This window comes from Symphalangus syndactylus, chromosome 4 (genome assembly GCF_028878055.3).
Source record: "Symphalangus syndactylus isolate Jambi chromosome 4, NHGRI_mSymSyn1-v2.1_pri, whole genome shotgun sequence".
NCBI lineage: Eukaryota > Metazoa > Chordata > Mammalia > Primates > Hylobatidae > Symphalangus > Symphalangus syndactylus.
The window spans coordinates 54,845,918-54,870,520 of record NC_072426.2 but is presented as its reverse complement, the minus strand read 5'-3'; the positions used below and the strand labels follow the sequence as shown (position 1 = coordinate 54,870,520).

Below are 24,603 nucleotides of genomic sequence, written 5' to 3'. Positions count from 1 at the left end.
TTACAGTCATGACAGAAGGTGAAGGGGGAGCAGGCACATCACATGGTGAAAGCAGGAGCAAGAGAGTGGCGGGGAGGTGCTATACACATTTAAATCACCAGATCTCATGAGAACCCACTCACCATCACAAAGGCAGCACCAAGGCATGCGGGATCTGCCCCCATGATCCAAACAACTTCCACCAGGCCCCATCTCCAGCACTGGAGATTACAATTCAACATGAGATTTGCAGGGGGATAAATATCCAAACTATATCGCATGTTATATAGCAAATAATACCTATTTTCATATATTTGCAATAAGAAAAACCTCTATCATGAGTTGATATGCTTTAAGTAGCACCTAATGCTTACTAAGGCTTTGCTTAGATACTTACTATTATACATGAGGGTCTTGACTCTACATAGGTACTAATTAAGAATCAATCTGTCTGCTCTGTTTCTTGTCATACAGTCACTTGTCCAATGTTTTCTTGTCTATTTTTCTAGCCCACGGATAGAATAACAGCATTGTTCACGTTGTGAACAAATGTGAGCCTTTAATTCTAAGAAAAAAGCTTTGCCTCCACGTCCTGGAGGAGGTATTTTGTTTGTTCATTTGCTTATTTTCATTTTGAAAGTGTCAGGGCTGCAGTTTTCTTCCTTTGAGAAGAAGCTGGTAAAGAAGCAGAAGTTCAGTGTGCCGTAAAATTAGTACACAGGCAGAAGGGTCCAAGGCCAGCAAGCTGAAAGCAATAAAAAAAATGTAATCTCAGCTTATGGCCTATGAGCATAAGCTAGAAAAGAAAATCCATTATGAAAAATGAAATTCCTTTTTTTTAACTTTTAAGTTCAAGGATACAAGTGCAGGTTTGTTACATAGGTAAACTCGTGTTATAGGGGTTTGTTGTGTAGATTATTTCATCACCCAGGTATTAAGTCTAGTACCCATTAGTTGTTTTTCTTGATCGTCTTCCTCCTTCCACCCTCCACCCTCCAAAAGGCCCCAGTGTGTGTTGTTCCCCTCTATTCGTCCGCGTTTTCTCATCATTTAGGTGCCACTTATAGGTGAGAATATGTGGTATTTGGTTTTCTGTTCCTGCATTAATTTGCTAAGGATAATGGCCTCCAGCTCCATCCATGTCCCTGCAAAAACCAAGATATTGTTCTTTCTTATGGCGGCATAGTATTCCATGGTGTATATGTACCACGTTTTCTTTATCCAGTCTATCATTGATGGGCATTTAGGTTGATTGTATGTCTTTGCTATTGTGAATACTGCTGCAATGACCATACATGTGCATGTGACTTTATAATGTGACTTTGGGTATATACCCAGTAATGGGATTGCTGAGTTGAATGGTAATTCTGCCTCTAGGTTTGTGACAAATCGCCACACTGTCTTCCACAATGGCTGAACTAATTTGCACTCCCACCAACTGTGTATAAGCGTTCCTTTTTCTCCACAACCTCGCCAGCATCTGTTAGTTTATGATTTTTTAAATAATAGCCATCTGACTGGTGCGAGATAGTATCTCATTGTGGTTTTGATTTGCATTTCTCTAACGATCAGTGATGTTGAGCTTTCTTTTATATGCTTGTTGGTCGCATGGATGTCTTCTTTTGAAAAGTGTCAGTTTATGTCCTTTGCCCACTTTTTTATGGGGTTGTTTGCTTTTTTCTTGAAAATGTTTTAAGTTTCTTATATACCTATATATAAATTCCTTATACATTCCTTATAGATGCTGGATATTAGACCTTTGTCAGATGCATAGTTTGCAAAAATTGTCTTCCATTCTGTAGGTTGTCTGTTTACTCTGTTGAGAGAGATATATATATATATTTTGCTGCGCAGAAGCTCTTCAGTTTAATTAGATCCCATTTGTCAATTTTTGCTTTTGTTGCAATTGTTTTTGGTGTCTTCATCATCAAATATTTGCCCATGTCTCTGTCCTGAATGGTATTGCCTAGGTTGTCTTCCAAGGTTTTTATAGTGTTGAGTTTTACATTTAGGTCTTTAATACATTTGAGCTAATTTTTGTATATGGTGTAAGAAACAGATCCAATTTCAATATTCTGCATATGGCTAGCCAGTTATCTCAGCCCCATTTATTGACTAGGGAATCCTTTCTCCATTCTTTGTTTTTGTCAGATTTGTTGAAGATCAGGTAGTTGTAGGTGTGTGGTCTTATTTCTGGGTTCTCTATTCTGTTCCATTGGTCTATGTGTCTGTTCTTGTACCAGTATCATCTTGTTTTGGTTACCATAGCCCTGTAGTATAGTTTGAAGTCAGGTAGTGTGATACCTCTAGCTTTGTTCTTTTTGCTTAAAATTGCCTTGGCTATTTGCTTTCCTTTTTGATTCCATGTGAATTTTAATATAGGATTTTTCTAGTTCTGTGAAGAATGCCAGTGGTAGTTTAATGGGAATAGCATTGAATCTATAATTTACTTTGGGCAGTATGGCTATTCTAAAGATATTGATTCTTCCTATCCATAAGCATGGAATATTTTTCCATTTATTTGTGTCATCTCTGATTTCTTTGAGCAGTGGTTTGTAGTTCTCTTTGTAGAGATCTTTCACCTTCCTTGTTAGTTGTATTCCTGCGTATTTTCTTCTTTTTGTGGCAATTGTGAATGGGAGTTTATTCTTGATTTGGCTCTTGGCTTGACTGTTGTTGGTGTGTAGGAATGCTAGCTGTTTTGCACATTGATTTTGTATCCTGAGACTTTTCTGAAGTAGTTTATCAGCTTAAGAAGCTTTTGGGCTGAGACTATGGGGTTTTCTAGATATAGGATCATGTCATCTGCAGACAGGGATAATTTGACTCCCTCTCTTCCAATTTAATGCCCTTCTTTCTTTCTCTTGCCAGATTGCCCTGGCCAGAAATTCCAATACTGTGTTGGGTAGGAGTGGTGAGAGAAGGCATCCTTGAATGGTTATTTTCTTCTCTTTAAAGAATCTCTATATTATAAAGCCAAATGCATATTATGCATATTATGAAGTTAGCAGCCTTTATTAGCTACGCTAATTCATGTATGGCTTGTTGTTTTATCCTTTTGGATTGTCTTTCCATCTTATCTCTTTGAATTTGAACAGTTAATCCTTATAATGTGCTGATAACGTATAAGAGGTGATTCACAATTAGAGATCAGTGACATCTGCTTTCCAGGTTGTCAGTGCATCCGGAGTACTCTGTCACACTATCACACTACTGCTGTCAGGGAGACCCTGCTGGGATAGGCCCCCCTAGCAGTAGGCCACCCATCTAAATCACACACAGGGGTTGTTTCCTCATGCTTGGGGCTAAATCGGGGAGAGAAATTGGAGTTCAAGAAAGGTGATGTCTCAGTTAACCTTCACTGCCCTTCAACAAGATGGTTTGGAAAGGATGGAAGAGGTAAAGACCATCTGGGTTTAGCCCACTTCTCTCATTTATTTATTTCTTCCCTCCTTCCACCCTCAGCTCTAGCCTTGAGTTTATTTACGTATCCTGTTATAGGATTATTCTTATACAAAAAATAAAAAGGGAAGTAGAGCAATTAAACAGAGCATTTGATCAAAGAACATAATCTGAAATCTCTCTTTATTGTCAATAATAGAATTTTGCTTCCCATTAATAACCTGAATAAATGTGCCAGGTCTTCACTTTTTCAGACACAGATAAAAAAGCAGTAGACATTTAATGGACTTAGGAGGAGTCCAACTGTGAACCCTGACACCAGCCTACTTAGTGTGTTTCCTCAAGAAACAATTGTGCTCAATACTTTCAATTGAAGAATGCTTCATAGGTTTTGAAATTAAAATGACAAAATCTTTAGCCATTTTTAGGAAATATTCTTTATGGTTTTGTTGTTTGATGTAGAAATAGTAAAGGGGTTAAGTTTCCTTTAAAAGGTCTTTAAGTTGCCGTTGGAAAGATGGGTGTGTTTGAAAAATGTAACAAAGTGCATTTGGGAAATTTGGATTCCGTCCTGTGAAGAGGCAGGATGAAAGAAGGGTAAGTATTGTCCACACTACAATGAACATGAAATAGTTTCAGTGATCAGAGGGGATTTTTGATTGACTAAGAGAATGTCATGTAATCAAAATTTATTTCTAATAACGTTTGGTGAGGGAAATTCTTTTTTAAGTTAAATAATCAGGGAGATAATTGTAACAAAAAAAAAGGGTTGATCTATATAATCCTTCCAAGTACAGTATGGAGCAAATAAAAAGATGGGGGACCCCCCAAAACAAACCTCCAAAAAGTGAAAAACTGCATTATGCCTTATAGAGAAACCAGAGACTCTGCAGGCAGAATAGGAAGAGAAACTGAAAGCTGTGTACCACACAAATAGAGCCACCATTTCTTACATGATGAGCAGCTGTAGCACGAATTTACAGCACACATTGGATGAGAGGAAAGCTCATTACATTCTGTACAACTAAGAACAAATCCAAGTGCTGCAGGAATTGTTTATGGAGAATCTTTAAATAAAGCAGAAACTTAGAACAACTGTAGTTGGAGAACCTAAGAATATTAGATGTTGATTTCAAGTCTGATAAAAGAGAGGAAAAATTCTAGCAAGTCTCATATGAGATACAAAAGATACAGAATACAGAAATCAGTTCACAATAAAACCTCTGTTTAATAAAAAAGAGAAAATATTTAATTTCTAAAACATTTTCTTAGCCCCCCGAGAGTATAATTTGTTCCTTAGTTTGAAAACATTGAAGGAAATGTCAGAATCACACAATATTATTTTTAAGGTTTTGGCCCAATAAATAATTATGCTCATTAAAACTTTACTATATATTTTTCTCATTCCATAGCTTGAATTCAGCTACTATCAATGTTTTAGTTCAAAATTATACAAAGAAAACAATTACTTTAAGTACTTTAAATACAGAAATTTAGTGAAACCAGCTGATAATTTCAATAAAAATTTGTATCCAGAGTAGTCAGAAGTGGTAGGTCAGCCCCCAAACCTCTCGATTGTAGGGGCCTAAAGACTTTTCCTCTATGGGTATGCTTCTTCTTATCACAGCTTTTCTCAAAGCAAGTTGCACTTGCCTATGTTTGAAAGGCTGTTCTCTGTACGCCAGTTCTTCATATCTTATATAAATAGCTTTTCAGTGATTAATTTCCAGTTTCACGTGATACTGCATTATAAAAATATCTCCGTGTTTGTGATGCTTTAAACACTTCTCATGTCCTCAGTGAATAATTAAGCATGACTCCCTATTCAGCTTTCATAGCTTCTAATATAAAAGACTTTATAACTTTTATAAGGAAAAAACAGTATTCAGAATATGATACTCCATGGAAAAATATTGTATTATTTTGTTTTCACACTGCTATAAAGAAATACCTGAGACTGAGTAATTTATAAAGGAAAAGAGGTTTAATTGACTCAGAGTTCTGCATGGCTAGAGAGGCCTCAGGAAACTTACAATCACTGTGTAATGCAAAGAGAAAGCAGGCACATTCTTTCTTTTTTTTTTTTTTTTGAGATGGAGTCTCGCTCTGTCACCCAGGCTGGAGTGCAGTGGTGCGATCTTGGCTCATTGCAAGCTCTGCCTCCCGGGTTCATGCCATTCTCCTGCCTCAGCCTCCCCAGTAGCTGGGACTACAGGTGCCCACTACCACACCTGGCTAATTTTTTTCTTTCGTATTTTTAGTAGAGACAGGGTTTCACCGTGTTAGCCAGGATGGTCTCGATCTCCTGACCTTGTGATCCACCTGCCTCAGCCTCCCATAGTGCTGGATTACAGGCATGAGCCACTGAGCCCGGCCACAGGCACATTCTTCACAAGGCCACAGGAAAGAGAAGCATGTGTGAAGGAGGAATTGTCAAACACTTATAAAACCATCAGATCTTGTGAGAACTCCCTCACTATCCCAAGAACAGCATGGGGGAAACTGTCACCATGATCCAATTTTCTCCCTCCCTTAACACATGGGGATTACAGGTCTCTCCCTTAACAGATGGAGATTACAATTTGAGGTGACATTTAGATGGGGACACAGAGCCAAACCATATCATTCTGCCCCTGGCCTCTCTCAAATATCATGTCCTTTATGCATTTCAAAACTTATCATGTCTTCTCAACAGTCCCCCAAAGTCTTAACTCATTCCAGCATTAACTCAAAAGTCCAAGTCTAAAGTCTCATCTGAGACAAGTCCCTTCCACCTAGGAGCCTGTAAAATCAAAAGCAAGTTATTAATAGTTACTTCCAAGATACAATGAGGGTGCAAGCATTGGATAAATGCTCCCATTCTAAATAGGAGAAATTAGCCAAAACAAAGGGGCTACAGGCCCCATGCAAGTCTGAAATCCAACAAGGCAGTTATTAAATCTTAAAGCTCCAAAATAATCTCCTTTGACTTCATGTCTCACATCCAGGGCATGCTGATGCAAAGGGTGGCTCCCACAGCCTTGGGCAGCTCCGCCCCTGTGGCTTTGCAGGGCTCAGGCCCCACGGCTGCTCTCATGGGCTGGTATTGAGTGTCTGTGGCTTTTGCAGGTGCATGGTGCAAGCTGTCAGTGGATCTATCACTCTGAGGTCTGGAGGACAGTGGCCCTATTCTCACAGCTCCACTAGGCAGTACCCCATTTGGGACTCTGTGTGAGAGCTCCAACCCCACATTTCCCTTCTGCACTGCCCAAACAGAAGTTCTCTATGAGGGCTCCACCCCATAACAGACTTCTGTCTGGACATTCAGGCATTTTCATACATCCGCTGAAATCTAGGCAGAGGTTTACAAACCTCAATTCTTGACTTCTGTGCACCTGCACACCCAACACCACATGGAGGCTGCCAAGGCTTGAAGCTTGCACCCTCTGAAGCAACAGCCCGAGCTGTAATTTGCCCCTGTTAAGCTGGAGCTGGAGCAGCTGGGACAGAGGGCACCAAATCATGAGCATGCACACGGCAGTGGGTCCTTGAGCCCAGCCCACAAAATAGTTTTTCCCTCCTAGGCCCCTGGGCTGGTGATGGGAGGGGCTGCCATGAAGGTCTCAGATGTGCTCTGAAGATATTTTTCCCATTGTCTTGGCTATTAACATTTGGCTCCTTGTTGCTTATGCAAATTTCTGCAGCTAGCTTGAATTTCTCCCCAGAAAATGGGTTTTTCTTTTCTACCACACAGTCAGGCTGCAAATTTTCCAAACTTTTATGTTCTGTCACCTCTTGGATGCTTTGATGCTTAGAAATTTCGTCTGCCATATTCCCTAAATAATCTCTCTCAAGTTCAAAGTTCCACAGATCTTTAGGGCAGGGGCAGATGGTCACCAGTCTCTTTGCTAAAACATAGCAAGAGTCACATTTACTCCAGTTCCCAACAAGCTCCTTAACTCCATTTGAGACCACCTCAGTCTGGGCTTCATTGCCCACATCACTATCAATATTTGGTCAAAACCATTCAACAAGTCTCTAGGAAGTTCCGAACTTTCCCACATCTTCCTGTCTTCTTCTGAGCCCTCCAAACTGTTCCAACCTCTGCTCATTACCCAGTTCCAAAGTCTCTTCCACATTTTCAGCTTATTTTTATAGCAGTGCCCCACTACGTTGGTACCAATTTCCTGTATTAGTCCATTTTCACACTGCTATAAAGAAATACCTGAGACTGGGTAATTTAGGGAAGAGGTTTAATTGACTCACAATTCCACATGGCTGGGGAGGCCTCAGGAAACTTGCAATCATGGCAGAAGGTGAAGGAGAAGCAAGAACCTTCTTCATATGGTGACAGAAGAGAGAAGCATGAGAAGGAACTTTCAAATACTTATAAAACCATCACATCTAATGAGAACTCACTCACTATCATGAGAACAGTATGGGGGAAATCACCCCCATGATCCAAGCAGCTCTTTTCCTTAGACACGTGGGGATTACAGGACCTTCCCTTGATATGTGGGGATTACAATCTGAGATGAGATTTGGGTGGGGACACAGAGCCAAACCCTATCAAATATACTAACTTAAAAAACAAAAGTTTGCATAGGAAATACAAATTTGTAGAATATAAAGGTAATATTCATCAGCAAAGTGCTATTGCATTTTAATTTCAAAGGGACTAAATTACACGTGGTTTAAGTTTTTACCTGAAGATGTATATTAGAATTAATTATTTTGTTTTTTAGTTTTAATGAGGAAACTTTAAATACCTATTTTTAAAGTCTCCATTAATACCTGTTTTATTCCAATAATATCTCTCAGCTTAGCAGTACTGTTTTTTAACAAACCTTTCTTTTTTGAATACCTATTATGCATGGTCACTGCTAAATTGTCAATGGGATAGGATCCAAAGGTAAATTTGATAAAAATTCCTATCCTCGGGAGAGATAGAAAAATACATGCACTTTTTAAAATTATACTTTAAGTTCTGAGATACATGTGCAGAACGTGCATGTTTGTTACATAGGTATACATGTGCCATGGTGTTTTCTTGCACCCATCAACCCATCATCTACGTTAGGTATTTCTCCTAATGCTATCCCTCCCCTAGATCCCACCCCTGACAGGCCTCGGTGTGTGATGTTCCCCTCCATGTGTCCACATGTTCTCATTGTTAAACTCCCACTTATGAGTGAGAACATGCAGTGTTTGGTTTCTGTTCCTGTGTTAGTTTGCTGAGAATACATTTAATCAGAGTTAACTAACTGCTTAGAGAAGTTCTTCTAAAATTATTTTGGTCTCAGGACTCCTTCAATCTCTTCAAAATTATTGGGGATCCTAAATAATTTTTGTTTGTTTAGCTTATATCTATCAATATTTGCCACATTAGAAATTAAAACTGAAAAAATTTAAAATACAAGTATACAATAATAATACATTCCTTTAAGTGTCAGTATGATAATCTTATCCCATGTCTTGTAGCCTCTGCAAAACTCTACTGTACATACACTTATGAGAAAATGAGAATGAAAATGCAAAAATGTCTTAGCATTAGTGATAAAATATTCTTGACTTTACGAAGCCTCTGAAAGGGTCTTCAAGACCCCCAGAGACTATTAGTTATCAACCAGTAAACTAGAGAAGATGTTTGATGCTATAGTTGATATGTCATCAAAATGTCATGATGATACAGGAGAGTAATTTATATCGATCAATGATTAAAATTGTTTTTTTTTTTTTTTTTTTTTTTTTTTTTTTTTTTTTGAGACGGAGTCTCGCTCTGTCGCCCAGGCTGGAGTGCAGTGGCACAATCTCGGCTCACTGCAAGCTCCGCCTCCCGGGTTCACGCCATTCTCCTGCCTCAGCCTCTCCGAGTAGCTGGGACTACAGGCGCCCGCTACCACGCCCGGCTAATTTTTTGTATTTTTAGTAGAGACGGGGTTTCACTGTGGTCTCGATCTCCTGACCTCGTGATCCGCCCGCCTCGGCCTCCCAAAGTGCTGGGATTACAAGCGTGAGCCACCGCGCCCGGCCTAAAATTGTTAATGATTACCACCTCGCTAATACTGGTCTCCAATTGATCCTAGATTTCAATAAAAAGCAAATAAATGAAATAAATAGCAACAATAGTTTTTACCAAGTAGTTCAGTTCATGAAATGAAGGCATTCCCCTGCCACCTGGTGGCAAGGTATCCTAATTAGGTATTAAGGGTTTTTTTGGGTTTGTTTGTTTTCTTGAGTGGAACACAATTACAATATATCTTAGTTGCAAATTTAGAATTTTTTGAATATTGAATCTAACACTAAACATTATACAATTATATTTGGAACCTCTGAAACATGCCAACCTAATGCTAAATAGTTCTTCAATACAATAAAAGCAAATAGGCTAAAATCCAACTATGTTTTAAAGAACCAGTCATTATGCAAGGTTTCCATAGTGCTTTGAATATAGTTGGACTTTAACATTTCAAGGTGACAAAAAGATAAGTTTTCTTTGTTATTCTCTAATGCATTTTCTCACCGTGTAGTAAAAGAAACAGTAAGAGGAGTCTACGACTGCTACTACATTTAGGTTTTGTGAGCTCAGCCTGGGGTGGCAGGTTGAGAAAATGTCCCAGAAAAGATCACTGTAGCAGACTCCGATTCCACTCTACCCAGGGAAGTTCCTAAGGGAATGTATGTTGCTGCAGCAAATGAAATACATTAGTACATGGATACCTGGAAAGAGCAAGTGGGGCAGCAATGGAGGACCAAAAGAACTTCAATCCTAAGAAAAATGGTAGGATGATACGAAATTGTCTAATGCTATTACTCTTTCTTGGGTTAAATCATATTGTCTTCCTTATGTCTTTTTTCTAACCATGACAATAAGACTAGATTTTATTATTTTACTGAGGTACTTTTGAGATTTTGTAAATCAGTAACTTACTAACTGATAATTTTCATAAGCTTTTAGCATCCTTCCCAATCTTGAGAGGTACAATATAGCATAGAGTACTGGCGCCAACCTGGGAGGATGTGAACATTTTGCAAGATACCTAAACATGAAAAGTTTTAAGGGAATCAATTTTCTGACACTTTACTTCCATATATAGCTTTTCCACAAAATTGTTCTGCCAGAAAACAAGCTTATATTCACAAAAGCCCAAGTACCACTTTATAAAGGATATGCAAATTCCTCATTCATTTGATAACTTACTAAGGTGCATTACCCTGAAGGCTAAACAAATCTGGGTGCCCAAGGAAGGGGAAGCCTTTCCCAGTGATTAATCATAGCACCATGAACCTAGAGCGCTTTTAGGCTCTCCCAGCTTCATACATACTTTTGTTAAGGATAACGCCTAGAGGTAGAAATGATATTTTTGCCACTTAAGAATGTAGTGAATTCAGGTATGTATAAAGGTATAAATTTTAATTTAGCAATGTTGCTTCTTTCCTTCTTTTGGTGTTTGTTTTTTTGTTTGTTTGTTTGACAAGGTCTTGCTCTGAGACAAGTTCTTTCTCTGTCACCCAGGCTGGATGGAGAGCAGCGGCACAATCTTGGCTCACTGCAACCTCTACCTCCAGACCCAAGGGATTCTTCCAAGTAGCTGGTACTACAGACACACACCACCATGTCTAGCTAACTTTTGTATTTTTTATAGAGATGGGGTTTCGCTACGTTGCCCAGGCTGGTCTCAGACTCCTGGGCTCAAGCAATCATCCCCTCTCAGCCTCTCAAAGTGCTGGAATTACAGGCGTGAGCCACTGTGCCCAGACTTCTTTTGTCTCCTATTTCAAAAAAATTCTTTTTTGAACTTCCAGAAGGAAGTTCATTAAGGAAATAGCAGAAAGAGCATCAGTAACAATTGTTAAATGCCTAAAAATAATATTTTCTGCATATTTAAATGACAGGAAAGTTTTCCTATTCTTCTCAGTATTATTCTCTAGTATTTGAAAGCACCAAAGAATAACCTAAAAACATAGAGTACTAAAGCACTAAAGTACTAAAGCTCCTCCTCACAAGAGGAGGAGCCAGATTAAGAGATGTTTAGGAAGAACAATCAACATGACTAGGTAAAAACTGGATGTAGGGGAGAGAGCAGGGGAAAGCTAGTTGCAAACTGGGTGGTGTGATTTACCGGAATAAGGAATGTGTGTTTAAGGACTAAGTTTTCTGCAGAAGATGACCAGGTTCATCAGATACGCTGAGGTTAAGGTAATTCCTGTATAGCCACCTGCAAATGTCCACGAGATCTTTGTAAAAGAATGGAGGACAGAAGAGACAAATGGGTCGAAGTCATGAACTTGGTAGTAATCTGGTTCTGAGTGATAATTGAAGTGAAGTTCCTTGATGAAATCTACAGAATTCAAAAGAGATTAAAAGAGCCAAAGTCTCTTTGGCATCCAAGAGACACTCACATCTAAGAGGCAAATGAAAGAAGGGATCCAGTGAAAGAAACGGAGGCATTTCTTTCAATAGGGGAAATTATTTTAATTTGAAATTCAACGAGGAGACAATATCAGTCTCAAGGAGTTGATTTGAAATTTTTTCTTTTAATATTTAATATATATGTTCACCCCTTATAGGCAGTAGAAAAAATATACTCCATTTTTGTAATTTTCTTAAGGTAAAAGATAATGATCATTTAATGTATGTTTAGCTTTTGGTTTGTGGAAGGTCTTTCATGCTTTGTTTTCTATTTAAGTCTTCAATTACTTCTCAATAGAGAGCATAACAAGAAAAATTCTGATTTCCTTCCTTGCATATAAATCTGTATTTAATAACTAAATGTCTGTAAACAGTACCAGGCAATGCAGCAATTATACGATTACTAAAGGGCATTGTGGGTATGAACATATTTCATTTAGATACAAACTTTGGTGCTGTATTTCAGACACTTCAGAAATACAGTGATCCACACTAGAAATTAGCAGAGATCTACAACATATCGATACTAACGGTTTACAACATGTTTACAAATATTTCTCTATTATTTGCTCCCAAGATGACAATTACTGTAGGTTTATGAAGGGGCATGATCTAGCTCTTCTGCCCCATATTATGTTTCAAGAAGGACTATGCAGTTGAATCTTTAACCACATAGATTAAGTACTGATTCTTCTATTTCTTAGATGTTATTCTTGGGCAAGTTGGTTCAGTTTATTTCAACAATTTTTTTACCAAATTTCTATTATTACCAAGTACTGGAGAAACAAAGCTAAATGAAATACAAATATGCATAGAACATTTCATAATAATAAGAGAAGTAGGCACAGGGCGCTGTGAGTTTGAAAGAGATTCTTCTTATTCAGCTTGAGGAATAAGAGTTGGCCAGCATTTCTGGAGGAAAAGGTGTCCGAGATGATTTTTAGTCATGGAAGTCATCACCTTTTCTCCACCCCAAACCTGGTCACACGTGTTCGTGTCTAAAATTCTCTTTTATTCCACTAAAAGAGAGCAAAAAATGCAGTGCAGAATGAATAATAGGGTGTGCCTGGGGAACCAAATATAGTTTCGTATTACCAGAAATTAAAACATGAGATGTGGGTTTCTCGAAGTTCAGGCAGATGTCATGGAGGCTTCACAGGCTGGGATGAAAGCTTGGCATGTAATTGAAGTGATTTGTTGACATAAGAAAAGCAGTCACAGTTAAATTTGCATTGCTGTTATATAACTCTGGTGGCAGTGTGTAGGGTGTATTTGAAGGGGGCAAATCTGGAACCATTTTTAATGCTTCAAGGAGGCATGATAAGGGCTTGAACTTGGCCATGATAAAGTCTGGGAAAGGAAGGGCACAATTAAGAAAAAGTAAGGAGGCAACTACTTATGACAGTGCTTGTTGAGCTGGAGAAAGCACAGCTTTAAGAGTGAGTGAGGCCTGAACTTGAACCCTAGCTTAATTACTTAAAAGCTTGAGCCTTTTACAAGTTACTGTAATTCTTGATTTTCTGTAATCCTGAAAGCAAGAGTGACTTTGCTTCGTGTCATCCTAGGGATTAGGCATAATTTAAAGCACCTGAAATAAATAATTACCAAACTTTGGTTCCTGGTTAACATAAGTAAAGAAGCCTGTTTTCCCTACACTTCCTCGTACCTAAATTCCCCCTGTACCTACTTCCTTGTACCTAAATTCCCCTACACTTCCTTGAACCTAATCCTTGCCCTCTGCCTCAGGGTAAGAGAACAGCTGCCTTCAGCTTATTCTTCCCCAAAGCTATGCAGAGCCTTCTGACCTTTCAGAAGGTTTGTACCCTTTCCCTATAATTTCTCCCACCACACTGACCGATCTCCTACATGACCTTTTAGGCTCTTAGCTAAAATGCCATGTGAATAGGGTCATTGTTTTAGGTTATGGGTTTCTTTTTATTAAGGGACACTATGTAAGAGTCCTTTCAAAACCATCATAGACAGAAATACTTGTTATAAATGATAATAATAATATTAGTAAGCAGGGTGAAAAACAGTGGCTGGAAGACTGTCATCTGTCAGCGGATATGCTCATTCACAGGCAGGCCCTACTTTTCATGTGTTAACTCTTCCCATTTTACAGATAAGAACACGCAGAGAAAACCATGGAAATTAATAAGCTTTTCAGAAAAATAGATGCTCTCCCACCTCACATTCAAAGATAAAACTTGACGTGGATGTTGAGGACTTGACTAGAAAGAGAAGTAACAATTTCCTGATTTCTACTTCTCAAATGCATTTTGAGATCCTTCTCAGTCCCCAAGTTTGATATCAGGTGTTATATCCTGAAGTGGCACAGCCTTGGTGGACTCTTCTCATTGGGTGAATTAGCACCAAGATTAGCAATTATCATTAGAATTATTGTGATGGATAAATTCAGTTGTAATTATCATTATGGTTTGTCTACTTTTCTCTGCTGGTTTGTGTTAACGTATTTTGGTAAGACTACAGGTAACTGTCTGTAGTTAAAAAAGAAAAGTTAAGTGGACTCTGAGAATTGTTTCATATATCTATTATCTATCTTCACTTGTGATACCAAAGAAGTAGTTTATAGGGCACAGATGCTACAGCAATGTTTAGTATATACGTCATACATTGGTTGGAATAGAAAGGGTTTTGAAATTCTCTAAATCCAACTCAGACTGATATTAACTTACGAATAAGCAATATCATCTTTTTTGGACAACTATTGACTATCATGTCCATATGTGTTTTTCTAAAGGCTTTTATATGGTGTTTTGATTCTTAATGTCAATTGCTGCATTTCATCAAGTAACTGCCACAGGCCCCTGCCCAAACATAGCAGTTTTGATGACTCTGTTACCAATAAGCAAGATTTAAAAACAAAACAAAACAAAAAACTAGCCATCAGTCGAAAGTTTGTCTGTTGGTCTACTTTCTAAAGGGTCAGCAAATGAGTTGCAGATGGATCAGTATTTACATTCCCTGACATGTCCTGAGGGCTTGGCGGATATTTCCTTCAGTGTCACCACAACACAGTATTTAAGGCTTCCATTTAAAAGGAGCCCCTGCTTAAGAGAGAGTAGGAGGAAGGGGGCTCCACATGGAGCCGTAGGAGTGTGTGTGGTTCAGCACCCTTTTCTCCAGGTGAAGGTTGCTGCTCATTGTTACAAAGGGTGGACTTTGTAACACTCTTTGTAACACAGAGAGAAGATCTGTGTTTGTCTGGGGTGGTTGTGGCCAGCCTCACTGGCTTCCTTTCAGCTTCTCCTTTCCCTCCTCAGAGACTTGTCCTGCCAGTGACACTCTGACATGAGTCTTCAGGTGGACACTGTCCTCCCATTCTATAGGGCTTGGCCCAAATATCACCCCTGGCTTTTTCTTCTTTTTTTTTTTTTTTTGAGACAGAGTCTCCCTCTGTTGCCCAGGCTGGAGTGCAGTGGTGTGATCTCGGCTCACTGCAAGCTCCACCTCCTGGGTTCACGTCATTCTCCTGCCTCAGCCTCCCGAGTAGGTGGGACTACAGGTGCCCGCCACCACACCTGGCTAATTTTTTGTATTTTTTAGTAGGACAGGGTTTCACTGTGTTAGCCAGGATGGTCTCGATCTCCTCACCTCATGATCCGCCTGCCTTGGCCTCCCAAAGTGCTGGAAATAGCACCTCTTTACAGGCAGTTTTTCTATCTTCTCCAAGCAGATGCCACTTATTCCATTTTGCCATTGTACTCACCTATTTTCTTCACATCATCTCTTGCAAGCTCTGTGTATGTAGACTTTAAAAAAATGACCAGTCATCCCTTTTGGGCTATAACTTCAAGAGTCCATGTCTGTTTGGTCCTTCACTGTTAATTTACTACAGATCATTGCACATAGCACTCAGTAAATGTTTATTAAATAAATGTTGAATAAAGGGTTTTATGGAATGAACGTATTTCCCACCTTAAGTCTCTATTTATCTCCCTGATTAACATTTGTTTATGATAACTTTTCAAAATTAATTAAATTTAACAAAATTATTGCTATTTTAGTGGTAAACATTATCTTCCCATCTTTAAAAACAAAAGAATTAGCATCTGAGTTCCTTTTGGAAAGGAACTTTTCCTCTAGAAAAATATCTATATAGGCCACATCAGTTGGGTTAGGAGAAACACCAAGAGCATGGCTTATACCATTAAAATGGAAAAATGCTGCTAGGTGAAATGTTCAACTGAATATGTTCATCGTAATCTGAGGTTGGAGAAGGGAGCCATGTCACGTGGTGAGACTCTGAAACTTTCTAAGAAAGGACTTAACAATTAAGCAGATGAACAGTTTTTTGAAGCAGGGTAGTCAAAATCTTTAGAGAGCTCAGTTGTCTAATATCTGCTTTAAAGTTGTTAACATGTTCCGACATAAATTGCTTTTATAGCATCAAACTTTGGAAAAATCTGCATCTCTCTTTTGGGGCCTTAATCTCTGGAGTATTGTTTCTCATTTTTGTTGTCATTGAGAATGTGACTCACATGTCTGCACCTTTTTCAAACCCAGTCAAGTCTAGGGAAACACCTGCTAAATATAAAATCCACACACTTAAGGGCATTTATTTTTTCTCAATACACCAAACATGCAGTTAAGAAGTGAATGTCGTGAAGTGGACATTTGAAAAAATCATTCCTTCCTTGAGATGTAAAAATTAGTAAGGAAAACTCAAGTTTGTTTTACCTTTTTGGTTCAAAAATTATAGGTGGGTAATACCTTGTTAAAATATATAAATTCATAAATTATCATGATTGCCAAGCCGCACATAAAATTATGCTTTTGCTTATACAAAATGAGCCTGATTGTACGTTTACAGTTCTGTGGGCTTGATGGCTTGCCCTCTTAAACCTCAGAGGAGAGAAAATTCTCCTCCAGCTACCATTTTGCAGAAAAAAATCTCTGAGATGCCTGTAATACATGGCTGCAGAACAGATTCAAGGAGGGCTTTCGAAATGGGTTTAGAGCAGGTTCATATCTGGTTTTTCAGCTGATTTTATATGCATATATTTTCTTTTGAATTACTCAGTTTTGCTTCAGTTGTCCAGTGTTCTGCACCAGAATTATTTATGTTCAGCTGGGGCCTCAAGAAAGAAATGTACAAGGAGATGGTGATGATTAGAGGAAAACAGCATAGGATTTGTACTCTGGAATCCGCCACAATTGGGATGGCTTAGTCATGTTGCTTAACATCTATGAAAATCATTTTGCTCAACTGTGGAACAGATTTATTTAGGATTACTTCTGCTACATTAGGTCCTGTGGTTTACATGGCAAATAAGGGTACATTTTGAGAGTTGAATGGTTACAGTATGCAAATTAACTTTTAGGCTATTAGCTTATCCTCATATCTGCAACTCTCTCTGCATGAAACATCTTTCTCTCTCCTGTTTACTTACTTGATTAAATTCTTGTCCTTCAAAGTGCATTTCCCTTGACAGAGAGCCTTTCCTGACTTGCTGGTGTCTATTACATGCCCCTTCTTTCATGTCCAGTTTCTTGACTTAACATATGATTTTGAAATTGTTTCTTGACTTGCCCATTTCCCACATTTGTCTCTGAGTTCCAAGAAGGCAGGAATCTTTTTAAAATCATTTTGCCGTCCATGTCAATTACAAGCATCCCTCTGATGGAGAGTCAACTCTCAGTAAATATTGACCTAATGGTTTATTTGTTGATGCTTCATGTAGTATTTACATTTTCAAGGAGGAATAATCAACTATGTTTAAAAATTTGGCATTACAATTACATACTTTGTTTCTGCTTTTATGTTATCTTTTTAATAGAGGAATGATGGAATGTTAGATCAGAAAGAGGTCTTGGAATTCATGTAATTCAGTAACAGAATTTTGCATTGGAGAAAATGAAAATCAAGAGAAATTAATCAATAATTAATAATTAATGACAGAATCAGTATTTCAGAGAGGGAGGTACTGTTCAAAGGTGAATGTTTATGGGTTTGAGGTCAAATGTGTATTAAACTCTGAATTAGCCACTTGGCTCTGGCTAAGACATTGACCTTTCCAGTCTTCAGTTTCTTCACCTGTAATACAAAGAGGATATTCAGGAAGGAGGGTGTTCTTGTGATGATTAAACAAGTTAATATATGATAAAGCATATATAACTGCACAGAGCTATATAACAATAGTCACAACTAGTTATTCTTAGGATTCTTATTCCAGAACTCTTGATGCTACCTCTCATTCCAACAGAGAACACTTAACCAAGATTCTGAATGACTATTTAATGCCACAACAGATAGGTGTGAATAGCCTTTCTTGTTTTAAAAAGGACCTTTGCAATTAAGTTATTAAGTGCTCCTGCAAATACCTAAGAAAACAGCTACCCATTTGAAATTTATCCAGTCTCTCTTTTTTCCTTCAGTTTAATTTTCCAACTTCAAGATTGTTAAATAGTACATGCTGTCTTGATTCTGACCTGCAAATAACAAGCTGTCATTTGTGAATTCCTTCCTAAATTAAAGATAATTAGAAGGGCTCATTTCTTGTGATTAATGTCTGGAAGAGAACTGGGACTAGAATATTCTTGGCTTATTATTTTGCCATTCTAAAATAATGCCAACATTTGATTCTCATGCTAAGCTATTCTGAACACTTCTTAGCCATCAGACATCTAACATGTGGGAGCTTGTGCTAACACGTAAATGTTTAGGGTTGACATTCAGAGTTAAATCTTTCTGTTGCTTAGTGGTAGACAGTGATAGTAAGAGGAAGGAAAAAAGAAGGCAGGAAGGAGTGCCCTTGTGTCTATAACTTTTCTTATCTGAATAATAAATTCATGCATAAATTTTGTACATGAATTCTATCTGCAGAAACTTTTCTCTTGGGTTCCTAAAGTCGGGCAACCCTGGTCATCTAGATGTTGTCACAGCTATGACTTTTTCTTTCTTATTAAAGATAAGGACGATTGTACCTCACCAATGGAAGAGGCTGTTCCTTCATGCTGGGCTCACCCTCATGTTTTATGTGACATTCTTAACAATTTTACTCCTGCATGCAGCTACTTTTGCTATCAAGTCCAAAGCAAACCCAAAGGATTAATAGTTCACAACATTTCCAACTCCTCTGAAAGATATATACAATTGGTTTCAAATTAATGTCTCTAATTTTTAGAAAATTTTCTGAAGGATATAATTCATTTTCTTTTAATTACTCTTCAGGTTTAATTCTTTGCTACAGAGGCAAAAATTTAGTCTAATTTTCTGCCATCTGAAGGTCTTGCAGGTGACTACAGTCTTTATACAGCTTCTGATCTCATTTGAACATGAACTTGCTGTAGTTCCTTAGCCAATATGCCTCCCAGTTCCTTCACTAACCTGCTTGTCTCCTTTTACTTGCACATCAGTTTTCCAGTGTTTCTCTAAAACGGTGGAGGCTACAGACACAGTATTTGAAGCCCTTGACTTCATGCTACCCATACCTGAAATTAATGTTTCTATTTCTCTCTTTGCTGACTCTCTTTCCAGGGTTGCTTGTCTCTTTCTTGGCTTCTTCATTGCTTTCCTTTCCTACTGAGTCTTCCTTCTTTTTGTTATTCTCCTAGAACCTAGAAAAAATTACATTAAGTAGTTTTTCTAGCTTGTATTTTTTAGTATGTTCCTTGTTAATTGTCAACTACGTTTTCACAAAATAATCTATACTTTGTGGAATAAATGAATAAATTACAAAAATATTTGACTTAACAGAAGTTTCTAAGGGGAAAATAAAAGTTCATATTCCCTGCTACTATCCTCCTGTTCTACTCCCTAAAGATAAACATCATTAATGGTTTGTTGTGCGTTCTTCCAGACATTACATATATGTGTATATATACACATATATACTGTCTAAGTATATATATATATACACACACACACGTATACATATACATATATGTGTATATATACATACAGCTTATAAGATATATGTCTTACATACGAGGCTACATATCTTAGCCTTGATATATTTATATATGATACATTTATATAAATACATTTGTTTGTTTATTTATATGAAATAGATACATGCCAGATCTGTATTAGTCTATTTTCACACTGCTATAAAGACATACCTGAGACTGGGTAACTGATAAAGAAAAGAGGTTTAATAGGCTCACAGTTCTGTGGGCTATACAGGCTTCCACTTCTGGGGAAGCCCTGGGAAATTTACAATCATGGTGAAGGTGAGGGGAATCAAGCATGTCTTCACATGGCTGGCAGGTGAAAGAGAGAGAACAAAGCGGGAGGTGCTACACACTTTCAAACAACCAGGTCTTGTGAGAACTCTATCACGAGAACAACAAGGGGGAATTCTGCTCCTGTAATTCAATCACCTCCCACCAGGCCCCTCCTCTAACACTGGGAATTACAGTTCAACATGATATATGGGGACACAGAGCTAAACTGTATCAAGGTCCAAGTTGTTTGTGTGTGTGTTTTCTTTCTCTATTTTTAAGACAGAGTCTCACCCTATCACCCAGGCTGGAGTGCAATGGTAAGATCATGGCTCATTGTAGTTTCGACCTTTTGGGCTCAAATGATCATCTTGCTTCAGCCTCCTGAGTAGCTGGGACCACAGCTGCATGCCACCATGCCCAGCTAATTTTTCATTTTTTGTAAAGATGAAGTCTCACTATGTTTCCCAGGCTGGTCTCGAACTCCTGGGCTCAAGCAGTTCTCTCCTGGGCCTCCCAATGTGTTGGGTTTACAGGAGTGAGCAAATATGCCTGGCCCCCAATTTCAAATAAGAGCCTCTGGTTGTGCAAATATCTAAGTTTAATTTTTATACATGAATTTAATTTTTTATGGAACTCCCATTATTCTGATTGCCTCTAAGTTCTGGGAGATCAAATAGCATCAAAGAGATGGGGTCAGCCCATCTGTGTCACTGTCATATTTCTATACGGGCCGCTACCTTTCATTTTTTGTTTGTTTGTTTCTTGGATCATCAGCATGGCCCTATCTGGTCATTTATTCTCCCCAGTTTTTTGCCTTACACTTGGGCATTTGTTACTGAACACCAAAAGCCAAAAAATTGATTTCTTAAAAAATAATCTTGTATATTTTTCTGCATTATCCTGCTCTGGAGACATAGAACTCACTAGCTGCTGCCTAAATGAAGATAAATGTCAGAGCAACAGCATGTATATGAAAAAATTAAATATATTATCCTAATAACTATATAAATATGTTAATTGAATATTCAGTGGGAATTTCCTGTTTTTGTGGTATTTTGACTGAAGCCTGGAAGATGAGAATAATGTATTATAAAGTACCTGCACATTTTCAAGAGAGACAGAAAATCAAAGGGCTTGCTAGGAAGTGGCTAAATTAGTCTGTGGACATCCAACTCCCCCACCCCCGCCACCAGCCTTACCATCCAATCTATAAAACAGAAAAGTAGAAATTTAAGATAATGTATTGAAGAAAGGGAATTTATAGAAGTAAGGAGTGCTTTGGTCTTTTCTCTTTTCTTCCCTATGCAGGTGTTGCCATTATTCCAGGGTAGGTAGGAGGAGATATCAAGAAAATCACTTAGAGAAATTTGGGAAGGTTCTTGCAAGGAAACAGTGGCTTCTCACTATCCAACTGGAGTCTTTTTGAGTTGCTGAGACTCAGGGCCATTTCTGAGGACACAGGGATGGAGCAGTGCAAGAGTTCTTGGGAGAGCTTGAAATGCATCCTTTGTGACTATGGCCAGGGGCTGTAGGGAGAATGTCAATGACAGTTGCTTCAGAAGTCATGGAAGTGGGGGGTGGGAGGGAACACTGGAGCTGCTCAAGAGGCTGCAGACAGACAGACAGACAGAGAGAGAGAGAGAGAGAGAGAGAGAAACAGAAAGGCAAGTCTACTTTCCCACCATTTTATGGAGCCTATAGGGCAAGGGGAAGCAGTGAGGTTGAGCTGCCCTGATGAGACATTGCCCCAGGTTGCTGCCTTCTCCAGAGAAGAGATCCTAGGAGTGAGGAACTGTGAGGTGGGTTGGTCACTGGGGGCTGAGGCTAAGGGAAAAATTAAGAGATCAGTCAGTACATCAGCCATGTAGGGAAACTATGAAATAATTCTTTTCCTCTAATCTCCGTTCCAGTTGCACTGAGTGTGGAAGATTCACAAACAGGGAAGGTGGAGTGAAAAATCAAGGGAGGGAAGGAAAGGGGATGTGTGTGTGTGTGTGTGTGTGAGAGAGAGAGAGAGAGAGAGAGCTGCTTATGCTGACAGTAACCTACTATCTTGCAGTTCTCCAAGCCCAGCTCTGAGCCTAAGTTGGATGGGGCTGGGGATAGTTTTGTTATATGAGGCAATAAAGGATAAAATTGGACTTGTCTGGACTTTGTAACACATAAAAACGAGTTGTAATTAATGAAATAAGATTTTTTCCTATAACTGAAATGACCAGAAAGTTAAGGGAGCATCCTCAGTAGATTATTCTGGGAAGATGAGGGGCTTTGTTTTGAAGGCAGTGATGAGAAACAAAGTTATTTGCCACCACATTGACAGAGACTCATTCCACGTATTAGTTTTATATTTCTCTATCAGTTTTAACAAACACACTTCTGGAATTTAGAGTTTTACTTAATAATAATAATAAATATATAGATTTTTCTTCATAGAAATTGGATAATCAGTTAATATATTTTGGACAGGTTTTATTATTAACACACATAGATTAGTATAATTATTTTTAGTGACTCCACAGTAATCCACATTATGGATTTTCATAAATCCTTCATTTGAGGAATATTTTTGTTTCTGTTTTATTGCAAGGAATGCTGCAGTGAATTCTCTTGCACACATATCCAAGCATTTCTATGAGCTATCTATAGGATAATTTGATAAGTGGTATTACTGTTTCAAAGAGTATGTGTACAAATAACAGCAAGTGTACTTAAGATTTTGAAGGCTGTGACAAATTAATTTTTTGAAAAGTTTCAAAAATGGTGTATATAAACCTGTTTTTTTATACTTTTATCCACATTGGATCTTATTCAACATTGTAATCTCTATAGGTATCATAAAGAAAACTATATAGTGCCTTTTTGCAGTTTTGACCTTAATGTTTTTGAACGAGGTTGATCATATTTTCAAGTATTGTCCGTTTCTAAATATTTAATGATTTAGGTAATACATAACTATAAGTGGCTCATAAAAATTGAAGTGTGACAGAGAAGACTAAAGTCTCCTATGATTATGAACTCAAATCCTAGTTCATTTGCTATCCTTCTCTTTCCACACCCCCATCTCACCAAATATTCCCTGTGAGGACCACATCTAATTCTTTAACCTGTTTCTTCTGATGTTTTCCTTCATATTTCTAAATGCTGTGCTTCTAACAGCTGTCTATTAAATTGTGACATTATCTTTTGATTTCTTTTCTAGGCATTTTTGCCCATTTACACCATCTTCCTAATTATGACATCACTATTGTCTTGTTTATTTATTGATTTCTGGCTTACATTGGTCTTTCTCTAGTTACATTAGGTAGTAACTTAGGTGATTAAGTTTTTATCTTCCTTCTTTTCTTCATATGCATCCAATGCTATACATTTCCTTATGAGCACTGCTTTTGCTATATTCCATAAATTCTGATAAGTTGTATTTTTATTTTATTTTACTTTAAGATATTTTAAAATTTCTCTTGAGACTTCTTTGACCCATGTATTCTTTAGAAGTGTGTTGCTTAATCTCCAAATATTTTGGGATTTTCCAGCCATCTTACTGTTATTGATCTCTAACTTAATTCCAAGGTGCTCTGAGAGCATATTTTATATGATTTCTGTTTTTTAATTTAATTTGGTTTCAATTCTTCCTTAATGTTTTGGCAGAATTAACCCATGAAGTCATCTGATCCTGGGCCTTCCTTTCTTGAGAGGTTTATGATGACTGATTCCATCTGCTTACTTGCTATTCATCTGTTCAGTTTTTTTATTTCTTCATAGTTCATACTTGGTAGGTTGCATGTTTCTAAGACATTAGCTGTTTCTTCATGGTTGTCCGGTTTTTTGGCATATGCTTATTTATAGTAGTCTCATATAATCCTTTGAATTTCTGTGGTATCAGTAAGGTCTCCACTTTTACTTCTAATTTTATTTATTTGAGTCTTTTTTTCTCAGTTTAGCTAAGGGTTTACCAATTTTGTTGGTCTTTTCAAAAAACCAACTCTTAGTTTCATTGACTTTTAAAAATTTTTAATTCTCTATTTTATCTATTGCTGCTCATCTTTATTATTTCCCTCCCTCTGCTAACTTTGGATTTTGTTTTTTTTCTAGTTCCTTGAGGAGTGTCATTGGCTTTTTCTATTTGAAATATTTTTTTCTTTTAGAATGTAGGCATTTATCACGATAAACTTTCCTCTTAATACTGCTTTTGCTGTGTCCCGTAGGTTTTGGTATATTGTGTTTCAATTTGTATTTTTCTCAAGGTATTTTCCAATACTCTTTTTGATTTATTCTCAGACTCACTGGTTGTTCAAGACTGTTTTGTTTAATTTTGACGTATTTGTGAATTTTCTAATTTTTCTCCTGTTATTGATTTATAGTGTCATTCCATTGTGGTTGGAAAAGATACTTGGTATCATTTCAGTCTTCTTAAATTTCTTAAAAGTTTTTCGTGACCTAACATGCAATGTATCCTGGAGAGAGTTCTGTGTGTGCTTGAGAAGAATTTGTATTCTGTTGCTCTTGGGTCAAAAGTTCTGTGTATGTTTGTCAGAACCATTTGGTCTATAATGTTGTTCAGTCGTCTGTTTCCTTATTGACTTTCTGTCTGGGAGTTCTATTTGTTAGTGAAAGTGGGGTACTGAAATCTCCTAACATTATTG

At 37.8% G+C, this 24,603-nt stretch overlaps 1 long non-coding RNA gene across 1 annotated transcript in view; it reads right to left on the bottom strand.

Annotated features, from left to right (window-relative positions):
- Window positions 1-480: 480 nt before the first annotated feature.
- The window catches only part of LOC129480233 (uncharacterized), a 41,072-nt gene continuing 16,949 nt past the window's right edge, over window positions 481-24,603 (bottom strand). Inside the window, exons 3-4 of the long non-coding RNA XR_008656950.1 lie at window positions 19,229-19,354; window positions 481-724 (exon numbers count right to left, since the gene is read on the bottom strand). This is a non-coding gene — a long non-coding RNA (uncharacterized lncRNA). The remainder of the gene's footprint in view (window positions 725-19,228; window positions 19,355-24,603) is intronic.